At 36.9% G+C, this 11,120-nt stretch overlaps 1 non-coding gene across 1 annotated transcript; it reads left to right on the plus strand.

Annotated features, from left to right (window-relative positions):
• Positions 1-5,670: 5,670 nt before the first annotated feature.
• Positions 5,671-5,747, plus strand: LOC129079725 (small nucleolar RNA SNORD56). Its single transcript, XR_008530087.1, has one exon. It is a non-coding gene; the product is annotated as a small nucleolar RNA SNORD56 (small nucleolar RNA).
• Positions 5,748-11,120: the final 5,373 nt, after the last annotated feature.

The following is an 11,120-nucleotide window of genomic DNA, read 5'->3' on the forward strand; positions in this document are numbered from 1 at the left end:
CCTCTCATTCGCAGGGGGATCCAGATGGTAGTCTGACTGCCCATTCCCAGGTCCTTCCACTTGCTCTCCATTTTTCCTCAGAGGTATTTCCCCCAATAGATGGGAGGCATCGTATTCCATTTTGGTGCTCAGTAAACCTGGACTAACAATATACGTGGATCTCTTTTGTTTCGTGGAGCTACTTGTCTGTTCTAGGTCTAATATCACAGAGTTTTAATCACTACGGCTTTATAGTATATTTTAAAATTAGGTGGAGTAAGTCCCCCGCATTGTCTTTGTCAGAATACAGGGAAGTGAGCAAAAGAAGGTTCATAGTTGTGAGTAACATTCTTTTGAGTTAATAAAGCTATCATAGAATCGTAACCTGCATGTCTTTTTCCATATGAATAACTGTAAACCTACTTTTTCTTACCTCCATATTTTTGGCTATACTTGTATATATACTTACAGCTGAACTTGTTCGATGAAAATATTTTTAAAAGTTAATATTAAAAATTGTTTTAAATATTTTATTTATTTATTTTTAGAGAGAGGGGAAGGGAGGGAGAAAGAGAGGGAGAGAAACATTGATGTGCAAGAGAAACATCTATCCATTGCCTCTCGCACACCCCCCAGTTGGAGACCTGGCCTGCAACCCAGGCATGTGCCCTAACAGGGAATGAAACCGGCAACCTTTCAATTCACAGGTCAGTGCTCAATCCACTGAGCAATACCCCTAGGGCTAAAAATTGATTTTTGAGAAAGGTAGAGAGGAAGAGGGATGGGCATAGAGAGAGAATCATTGATTTATTGTTCCACTTATTTATGCATTCATTGCTTGCTTCTTTCATGTGCCCTGACCGGGGATCAAACCCACAACCCTGGTGTATCAGGACAATGCTCTAACCAACAGAGCTACCCAGCCAGGGCAGTTTTTTTTTTCTTTTTAATTAATGCATGCACACGATGACAAAGGACATATGAAAAGTGTGTTCCCCTCCCATCTCTCACCCTCGGTTCCTGAGGTTCTCTTCCCAGAGGAAAACACCTTTAGTAAATCCTTCTGTAGCATTCCAGAAACATTCTAGATATATACGGTGTGTGTATGTCTGTCTGTCTGTCTATCTATCTATCTATCTATCTATCTATCTATCTATCTATCTATCCATCCATCCATCCATCTCTTCCTTCTTGGCCCTGCTAGCATATTGTGCACCCTGTTCTGTCCTTGGCTTTTTTCTCTTAACAATAGATCTTGGAGAACTTTCAACGTCAGTATTTATAGTTCTGCCTCATTCTTTCTAACAACTACCTAGCATTCTACTGCTCCTTCCCAAAGCACATTTAAGTAGATCCTAGTCCTTTGCTATAAAAAAACAATCTAGGGAATCATAGGAACTTTAGATTTATCTTGTGATGTCATATTTTTTAAAATCCCATTGAAATTTTATATAGAGTTGCCTTGAAATTTATAAATTTAATCTGGGCAAAAGAAACATCACTATGTTTGGATCTTCCCAATCAGGTCCCATAAAATGTCTTTCTTTCCATTTAGTTAGAAGGACAAACTTTTCTATCCTTTGGCAAGTTTTATAGCTTTTATAAATAGGTCTTGCTTTTCTGTTAAATGTTTTCTTAACTTTTGTCGATATTATAAATGGACATTTCCTCTTATATAACACTTTCTTATTAGTTTTTCATGGTTTTCAGGAAACTTTTGATTTCCACATGCAATTCCCTTATGAAGTCTCCTCTCTAGTCTTTTTATGGTTCTAATAGTTTTCCAGTTGATTGTCTTAAGTTAATGGCATCTAAGAGTGAACAGCATATGCTCTATCTTAGGACCAAGCATATGAGGACCAAGAGGAGAAGACAGCCTCATTTGACTGAGAAATTTTTAAAAGTTCAGAAAGACTGGGAGTAGCAGGAGCAAAGCTTTGATGGGGCATGATTGCATGATTATGACATTTTGTTCTAGTTGGTGGTGGAGGCAGTGGTAAGGTGTTGTCGGCAGGCTATGTACATTGTACTTAATGAAGTCTCCACTTAGTGGAGACCCATTAAAGAGCAGAGCAAGCTCCACTTACAGTGTAAGCATGCATTACAGACAGCTGCAATAAGATTTCCATACCCGTAACCACCAGCAAACACTTACTAGGCACCTGTTACATATACAACACTCAAATCCAAGTTTTAGAATATTTTCTCTTTCTTTTTTTTTTTTCCGAGTGACAGGGTAAGTTAGAGGTAAATGTGATACAAAAGGGAAAAGTAAAAGTACAGAAAATAAGTACCACAGAGTTCAAAGGAGAAAGAGAACACTATAAGCTAGAGTAGCTGAGGAAGGTTTCTTGAAGAGTTAAGGTTTGAACATGATCTTGAAGGATGGGGAGGTCTTAAGTGCAGTGTTGAAGGTCAGAGGTATTCTAGGTAAGGGGGGAGTGTAGCAAAGTGGAAAATCACATTATGACACCAAAGATAGAATTAGTAAAAGAGAAGTTAGTTGAATCAGTGGGTTGAACCCAATCTATCTTATTTGGTTGACAGCTGAAAGTAATGACAGATGTAAAAAATCTTAGAAAATACTGGCCTCTACAAAAGTAGTGCTTAATATGAACTTAATTTAACATTGCGCTGGGGAGGCCACAAACTGGTGGCAGAGAGAACAGCCTGGACTGTGTAAGGAATCCATTAAGAAATTGTGATTGGCAAACGATCAATTAAGAGTTGAGTTTTGTGTTATTGTTTAATGTAACAGAAAATTCAAGAAATGACAGCTTAACTAAGGTCTTCCATAAAAGGTTTCCATTTGGGCTAGTGAGCTAGCTCAGGGATTTCAGGGCCAAGGTGTTTTTGGTTCCCTTAGCAAACGCTTCCATGTGCTATTAATGGAATTGTCTCCCTTCCAAATTCGTATGTTGAAGCAAATGAGGTCATAAGGGTGGGGTCCAAATCCAATAGGACTATATGACCTTATAAGAAAATAAAGAGGGACATTTCTGTCTGCCATGTGAAGACACTGTGAGAAGGTGGCTGTCCCCAGGCTGGGAAGTGAGCACTCACCAGGAAAGGATCATGCTGGTACTCTGATCTTGGACTTCCAGCCTCTAGAACTGTGGGAAAATTAATTTCTGTAGTTTCCACCCACCAGTCTCCAGTATTTTGCCATGTCAGCCAAAGCTGACTAATGTACTGTGTTTGTTCCCAAGTTTTGTGGCAAATGGCTGCTGCGGCTCTAGCTACCGTATCTATTTCAGACAAAGTGGGGGGAAAACATACCAGCTGTGTCTGAATCCCTTTTAAAAGGCCTTCCTGGAAGTCCCAACCAATGACATATGCTTCGATCTTACTGTTGAGAGCTGTGACAGCCACCCTTATGTATGCAGGTGACTGGGAAATGTACTCTTTTGGCCAGACATACTACTAGCCCTAATAAAATTGGATCTCTGCTAATGAGGAAGAAAGAAGAATGGATATTGGGTAGCAAGCAACTATATCTGACATAGCCAACAAATATATAGACAAAAAAGTACCATCTTGGTAATCAAAAAAATTCAAATTAAACCAATAATGTTTTTCTATCCCACTAGCTTAAAAAGGATTTTTAAAAGGTAATGGCCAGTGTTAGGACAGGTACAGACAAGGAAGCACTCTCGTTATTGCTGGTGAAAGTGCAAATGCATTCGGTGTTACTAGGTAGATCTTAAAATGTGCACATTCTTTGACCCATTAATTTTTTTACTTCTAGAAATTTATTCAAGAAGATGATAAAGGACTGTACAAACATTTAGCTACAGTCATATTTATAATAGTTTTCTTTGCCAAGATCACTAGGTGTTAAGCAATAAAGGGTTAATTAAATATATTATTGTTCATCTAGACAAAAGAATATAATGTGGCCTTTAAAAATAATGTTCTTGTGTTGTATTTTATGACATGCAAAGGTTACTATATATTATTGAGAGATAACGTAAACAAAAAAGACTAGAATGATATATATAAAATTATAACAAGTTATTCCTTGGTGGTGGGGTTATAATTCATTTTAATGTTCTTTGTACTTATCTCAATTTTTCTAGTTTAACTGCAGCGGATATATATTAGTCATGTACTAAAAAAATTAAAAGCAAAAGCAAGAGAATTTTAAATGATAGGTGGTAATAATTTATTGGTAATCTCCAAAATTTTATGTAGATATTAAAATAGAACTATCTTATGAAATGACAAATAACTCAATTTTTAAAGGGGCAAATTTCTGATCAGAGATTTTTTTCAAAGAAGATATACAAATAGCCAATAAACATATCAAAGGATGCTCACCATCATTAGTTATCGGGGAAATGCAAATCAAAACTACAATGAGATACTGCTTCACACCCAGTAGGATAACTATAATAAAAAAAGACCTATAATGACAAGTGTGTGTAAGAAGGTGGAGAAATTGGAACCTCCAAATGCTCCTGATGGGAATGATGCAGTTTCCTTGAAAAACAGTTTGGCATTTCTTTAAAAATTTAACATAGAGTTACCATCTGATCTAGCATTCCACTCCTAAGTGTATCCCCAACAACACTCTCTAAATACACGAGTACTCAGAGCAGCATTTTTTTCTAATAGTCAGAAGGTATAAACAACCCAATGTCCATCAACTAATGAATGGATAAGGTGGATAATATCCATATGATACAATATTATTCATCCATGAAAAGGAATTAAGTTTTGATGCATGCTACAATATGGAAGAATCTTGAAAAAAAAACTAAACTAAGTGAAACAAGTCAGTTGCAAAAGGCCACATATTATGTTATTCATTTACATACAATGTTCAGTATAGATAATCCTACATAAACAGATAGATTAGTGGTTGCCTAGGGATGAGGGGATGGGGAAATTGAGGGTGACAGCAAACTGATGTGGGGTTTCTTTGGGGGGAATGAAAATGTTCTAAGACTGATTGTGGTAAAGGTTGCACAACTCTGTGAATATCCTAAAACCATTGGATTATACACTTTAAATGAGTATCAGATGTGAGTCATATCTAACTAAAGCTGTTAAACAAGAGAAAAAGAAGAAGGCAGAGAAAGAGGAGGGGAAACGGAAGAAAGGAAGGAAGGAAAGAAGGAACAAGGAAGGGAGAGAGGGAGGAGGGAAGGAAGGAAGAAAAAGAAAGAAAGAAAGAAAGAGAAAGGAAGGAAGGAAGGAAATCCTTAAGAAAGGAAAAGACAGTTCATTGAATTGTGACCACACATGATAGAAACATTCCTTAAGGTCATGCTTTCTTCTCCTTGTACTCCCATGGACTTTCTCATATATAATTTGGTTTCAACTTTCTTCTATATTAGCTAGAGTCATATTGTTTTTATTTTTTTGTGCATGATTACACCTCTGTCTTTGTGAAACTAGTCTACTTGCTGGAAACGTGAATGTGAGTTTGACTCTCACCTTACACTCTAAGCCTCAGTTTCCTTGGCTGCAAGATGGGGTTTGTCTGCAAATAGCTAAGTTCTTTATGCTACATGAATTTTTACTGCCTCTAGTTTCAGGAGATATTTTTTTCCCCTAAACTTGTTTCTAATTTATGAAATTACTTTTTAGATTACTTTGGGCACTAAAAACAGCCACTATTAGTAGTTTATTAAAAAGATAAATAGCAGATAAAAATAGAATGAAAGAATAGAATAGAATACATTTCTTAAAGAATAGAAAAATATCCTGTATTTGTCAACAGCAATTCAACTAGTAGGTGTTGATACTTTGGGTCTGAGTAAAGAAAAAATATCCTGTAGAATACGTACTTCACCACAGTCACGCAGACTTGCATCTTCCTTCAACCATGTGTTTTGGAAAAGAACTGGAAAGGGGAAGAGTAATAGTAAGGAGACAGGTATAAGGTAAAAGAGCGAGACTCGAATGAATGCTGGAGGAGGCAGAGCTCAAGCAGTTGACATGGAAGCTACCATGGGAAGTGAAGCAAATGCAGTTAGCACTGTGCAAGTGAATCATATTAAATATGGGTGTTGCTAGGTGGCTTTATATAGGCAGAGAACCTTTGTGAAAAGTGGAAGGTAAGAAAGGGTGTACTTAAATTAAGCAACCTCACAGGTCGAGAAAGCCAAGGGTACTAAAGCATGGCTCTTATGAGGAAAAAGGTCATGGAATCAAGGACGTCACCTAGAACACGTTTTACCACCCATCTGGGGTAAACCCATCTGATATATATCCTTACTTCACTCTACACAAGAAACACTGCGAAAGGAGTAGTTAAGAATTCCATGGTATGTGATAGTTTTAGAAAAGAAACTGAAATTGGAATCTGATTCTCATTCTAGCTACTTTCCCCATGGCATTTGCCTTTTTTTTTTTTTTGCCAGTATCTGCTTACTCTGTCTTTGCAGGAGAATGAAATGCTTCGTATCTGACTCCATCTTGTTCAAGCCTAGTTTGTTCCCATGGCCTTCAGGCTAATAGCTTCTGCTTAGTCTTGCGTATAGACACGCTAATCATTAGAGGAATCCTGCCACTTCAGGAGATAAGGGAGGTATGTATGGTTTGCCGAAACCGCATGACCAGACTGACATCAACTAGCACAATCTTCCTTGAACCCCTGCTGGTGCCCAGAGGTCTGTGGACCTCTGGCCCCTCCCATTTCCCCTTCCCTTGACGTAAAAGCCTGAACTCTGTACTTTCCTAAGATGGATTGGAGATACCCTATGGCTCCCACCTTCTCAGTTGATCAATAAATCTTTCCTTCTCCTGCTTTCCTCACTCCTTTTCTCCTGGAAGCACTTCCACTGTGTACTACATGCATGCTATTTCCTTGTTTAGTAAGACTCTGTTTTCAGAGCATTGGACCCCAAGCAAATATACAATAAAATGGAGTTGTCAGTAATGGAAGTAGAAACCTTTCAAATTGCTTTGGCCTGGAAAGTTTTCTCTAAAACACATTGCAAAAAGAAAGGAAAAAAGACTGAAACATAGCATACACATATGCTGTATCAAACTGCATGTTTCAGTGCATTACTAGACCTAGTGTACAGGTTTCCTCTTGCATGCCAGCTATCAGGCATGTTGAGTGGGGAAGATTCTGAGGCCTCACTTGGACTTAGTGTGAGAGAGTGCAGGTTGACATGTGCTGTTTGCTTTAGGCAAGAAGTAGAGGTGCATGAAAGGAGACAGTGAGGGGTAATTTTGATGTAGTTCTGCTGTTAAAACAAATTCTCTTCTCTTAACGTTACTACATTTTCAGTCATATTTTTGGTGCCTAACAAAGACAAGTGGGCTGGGATGAAATTCTGGCTCCTCTCCTTACAAACTATGTGACCTTGAACAAGTTACGTTACTTTGGTTTCTGAGTCTGTGAAATTACAATCATAGCATCTTTCCTATAGAATTTTTATGAGAATTAAATAAATTGACTCAGGTAAAGTTCTTAGAGCTGTGCATGGTACCTATTAAGTACTTGATGACTATAAGCTTTTACTGTTATTTAATGATTTCAAAGTAGTAAAGTCATCATGAATGAGTGAATATTCTTCACTTAAAATGTGTCTTTTTTTAAAAAAAGTTAGATAACTGGTTATTCATGCTAATTTGAGAAAAAGATCTTTATACTGTAGAATCATCATTCCTAGTCAATGAGATACAACAACTTAAACTTTTATATGAATAAACTGTTTAAAAAGACTGATGATTGACTGAATTATCTATGATTGGTCAGGTTAAGGTTAGGGAACTTGATCTCTTCTGCTGCAACAAACACTAATGACCTTAGGGAAGACAGTGAGGGAGCAAGTCAAACTGAAAGAGATCTATAATTAGAGATTGAAGCTCTTAGAAACATTGATTAGAAGAAAGAGCTTTTTGATTAAGGTTTTTTCTTTTTTCACCTTTGGAAAGTTATTTTGAATGTTGATTTGTATGATTCACTGTTTTTGACTGCCATTTGAACAGTACCTATTCATCATTAAATATTTCTTAAATGCCTTAATTTTAGGTATTGGGAAATATGCCACATATGAATGCTTTGTGAAGACCAAAAGCATGTAAATCAAAATTAATTTTAGACCGTAGTAAGAAATAAAAAGCATTTAATTGAACAAAAGGAGCTGCAGCCCAGAAGACACAGATTCAGGTAGCAACTTAAATTGCATTCCATTGTGCTGAATGAGAAGCCTTCTTTTATAGAGAAAGCTCCTACCCAAGTTCCTAATTCCAACTGCTTTATGCAAACAAGGGGTCCAAATTGTGTGGGCCTGATTGGTCAGTATACAGGCAAATGAAGGTACAATTTGTGTAGTTCTGATTGTAGGGGCACATCTCCATCCTTTCGTGGAAAGACAAGATCAGGGCTTCCCTGATGTGGTTGACTTAGAGAGAGTAAACAGGCAGGAAGGAGCACAGAACAGGAGGCGGAAAGCTCAGTCGGTGGCTTATCCCAAAACACTGTGTGAGAGGCCTCTGCAGCAATGGCAGCTCAACTCTGCTTTTGAATTTGGATTTTGAACTTAACCATGAGAGAAGCCCATTTTGACAGAGATATACTTCTGCTCAGGGCTCACAGGCATAAGATTTAAGATGGTCACTCTGTTCTTTTTGTACACATGTTAGTACAGTGTGCAAATGACTTGAAATAACGGTGACAACGTAAAAATGCTATAATATAGTTGGGCTAATGGGGTTTCTGAGTGAAAAATGGAACTGTTATTCCCAAGAGTAACGAGAAAGAACTTGGGATGCAGCTATCCTAGACAAGTGCTAATGTGGCTATCAGTCTGAGGAGGGAGGCACTAGAAAATTATTGCAGGAAGAGTTTACATTTAGCAGTAGGGTTTTTTCCAAGCTACATTTTAAACCTCATTATGGTGAATATTTAATCGGGACCAAAAAATAAGCGTCATTTGCATTAGCATACCCCAGATAATACCTAATTGACACATAAATATCATTGAAAGGCAATATTCCTACTTCATTAACATATTTGCTACAAGTATTCTAAGATAAAATAATTAGACACATTTTAAATAAGAGTTAAAAGATAAGCTTTTCGTGTTGGGGAGGGTTGTGGGTTCAGGAAACAGTAATGGAAAAACTAGTTTTATAATGTGTTTTAAAAATGTAACTCCTGTAATCCTCACTCATTTTTACATGTACCAGAATTGATTTAAAAGGGACTGTAAGTGCTTTATTCCATAACTGAAGGAAGCCTAAATAGTCTTTTATATTGATTGAGTTAATTATAGCAAGACTTGTAAAGTCCTAAAAGCTAGGTGAATATTTAACAAGATTGACAAGTAAATTTAAGTTTAATTTCCTTTAATACACATACAATGAAGAGATAAAATTCCCTATACCAAACAAGGAAATACGCATTATAATCTTAAGATTAAGCGTTACATAACAAATACCTGGATATTAAAGTAGAGTCTCACATGGAGTTTGGTATAAAGTATACTCTTGACAAATGTCGATTTCGTTCCTTTCTTCCACTTTCCTCAATATCGTATTACATTTTTCTTATTAAATATAGTATTTTTTGGTTAATGTAAAAAAGTAAAATTTTCAGCAAGCACTGAGCACACATTTGATTACCACCCAGTCTTTCAACCTCCCTGGAAAACCCAGCCTGAAGGGAACACAATTTAATACCTAGGAAATGAGGGGAAATGAACTACAGTAATAGGTGCAGGCAACTGTTTCAACCAAGCCTCAGGCAAATGAAAGGCAAAAGGTAAGGGATTTAAACCCTTTCTCAGCTCCACTTTAACATAATTTTATCATTCGCACCAGCTGATTGTGTTGGGAAGGAAGAAAAAAATACAGGGTAGGACAAAGGTAGGTTTACCAATGCTGAGTTTATTGGTGCATTATTATTTATTAATTATAGTATGATTTTCCACACAAGCAACTGTAAACCTACTTTTGCCCCACCTTCTATAATTAAGATTTTATTTTTGAATTGTATTTCTTGTGTTGTTTACTGTGATCCTGAATAACAACTGAACAGAACTTTGAAGAATGCCTTACACTGCAGAATATAAAAATCCCGAACTTGCAGGTGGTATGCCCATTAGCTTTTTCTCTTTCCTCATTCTTACTAGTAATTCACAAGGAAAGCTTTGCGTTTCCAAAATTTTCTTAGTTCCAAGATAGTAAACATTTACTATTTATAGAGAAGTAGAAAAGGATGGCCATTCAGAAGGGTTTTATGTTCTAATTTCATGCAAAGGAATGAAAAAAAAAATGAAACTTGTTTATCCAAAAGATCAGAGTGATTAAAAAGAAAATAAATAGATAAGGTGTCTAACAGAGTGACCACAGAAGAACTGGCTTGGTCAGGGAGGTTTTCTGAAATGGTGATTGTGAGCCATTTTCTCATATACTTATTTTCCTTTGAAGAATTCCTTTATTTGAGTTTATTTTCAATTACAAAATTTTTAAAGTTTGGTAAAATATACATAACATAAAGTTACCATTGTAAGCATTTTTAAAAAGATTTTATTTACTTATTTTTAGAGAGAGGGGAAGGGCGGGAGAGAGAGAGGGAGAGAAACATCAGTGTGCGGTTGCCTCTTGCACACCCTCTACCCGGGACCTGGCCTGAAACCCAGGCAGGTGCCCTGACTGGAAATTGAACCAGAGACCCTTTGGTTCACAGGCCAGCACTCAGTCCACTGAGCCACACCAGCCAGGGCCATCATAAGCATTTTTAAGTTTTCAGTTCAGTAGTGTTAAGTATAGCCACATTGTTATGCAAACGATCTTGAGAATGATTTCATCTTGCAAAACTGAAACTCTACACCCATTAAACAACTTCATCCCCCCTCTCCACACCGTTGCCAACCACCATTCTACTTTCTGTCTTTATGAATTTGACTACTCTAATTACGTCTTATAAGTGGAGTCATACATTATTTGTCATTTTGGGACTGTCTTAGTTCAAGTAACATAATGTCCTTAAGGTTCATCCATGTTAGAGTATGTGTCAGAATTTCCTCCCATTTTAAAGCTAAATAATGTTCCATTCTATGTATATATCTCATTGGGTTTAATCATTTATTCATTAAAGGACACTTGGGTTGCTTCCACCTTTGGCTATTGTGAATAATGCTGCTACGAACATGGGTGTACAAATATCTCTACAA

Source organism: Pteronotus mesoamericanus, unplaced genomic scaffold, assembly GCF_021234165.1.
Source record: "Pteronotus mesoamericanus isolate MK-2021 breed Mesoamerican mustached bat unplaced genomic scaffold, CSHL_Meso_final contig_78, whole genome shotgun sequence".
Lineage (NCBI taxonomy): Eukaryota > Metazoa > Chordata > Mammalia > Chiroptera > Mormoopidae > Pteronotus > Pteronotus mesoamericanus.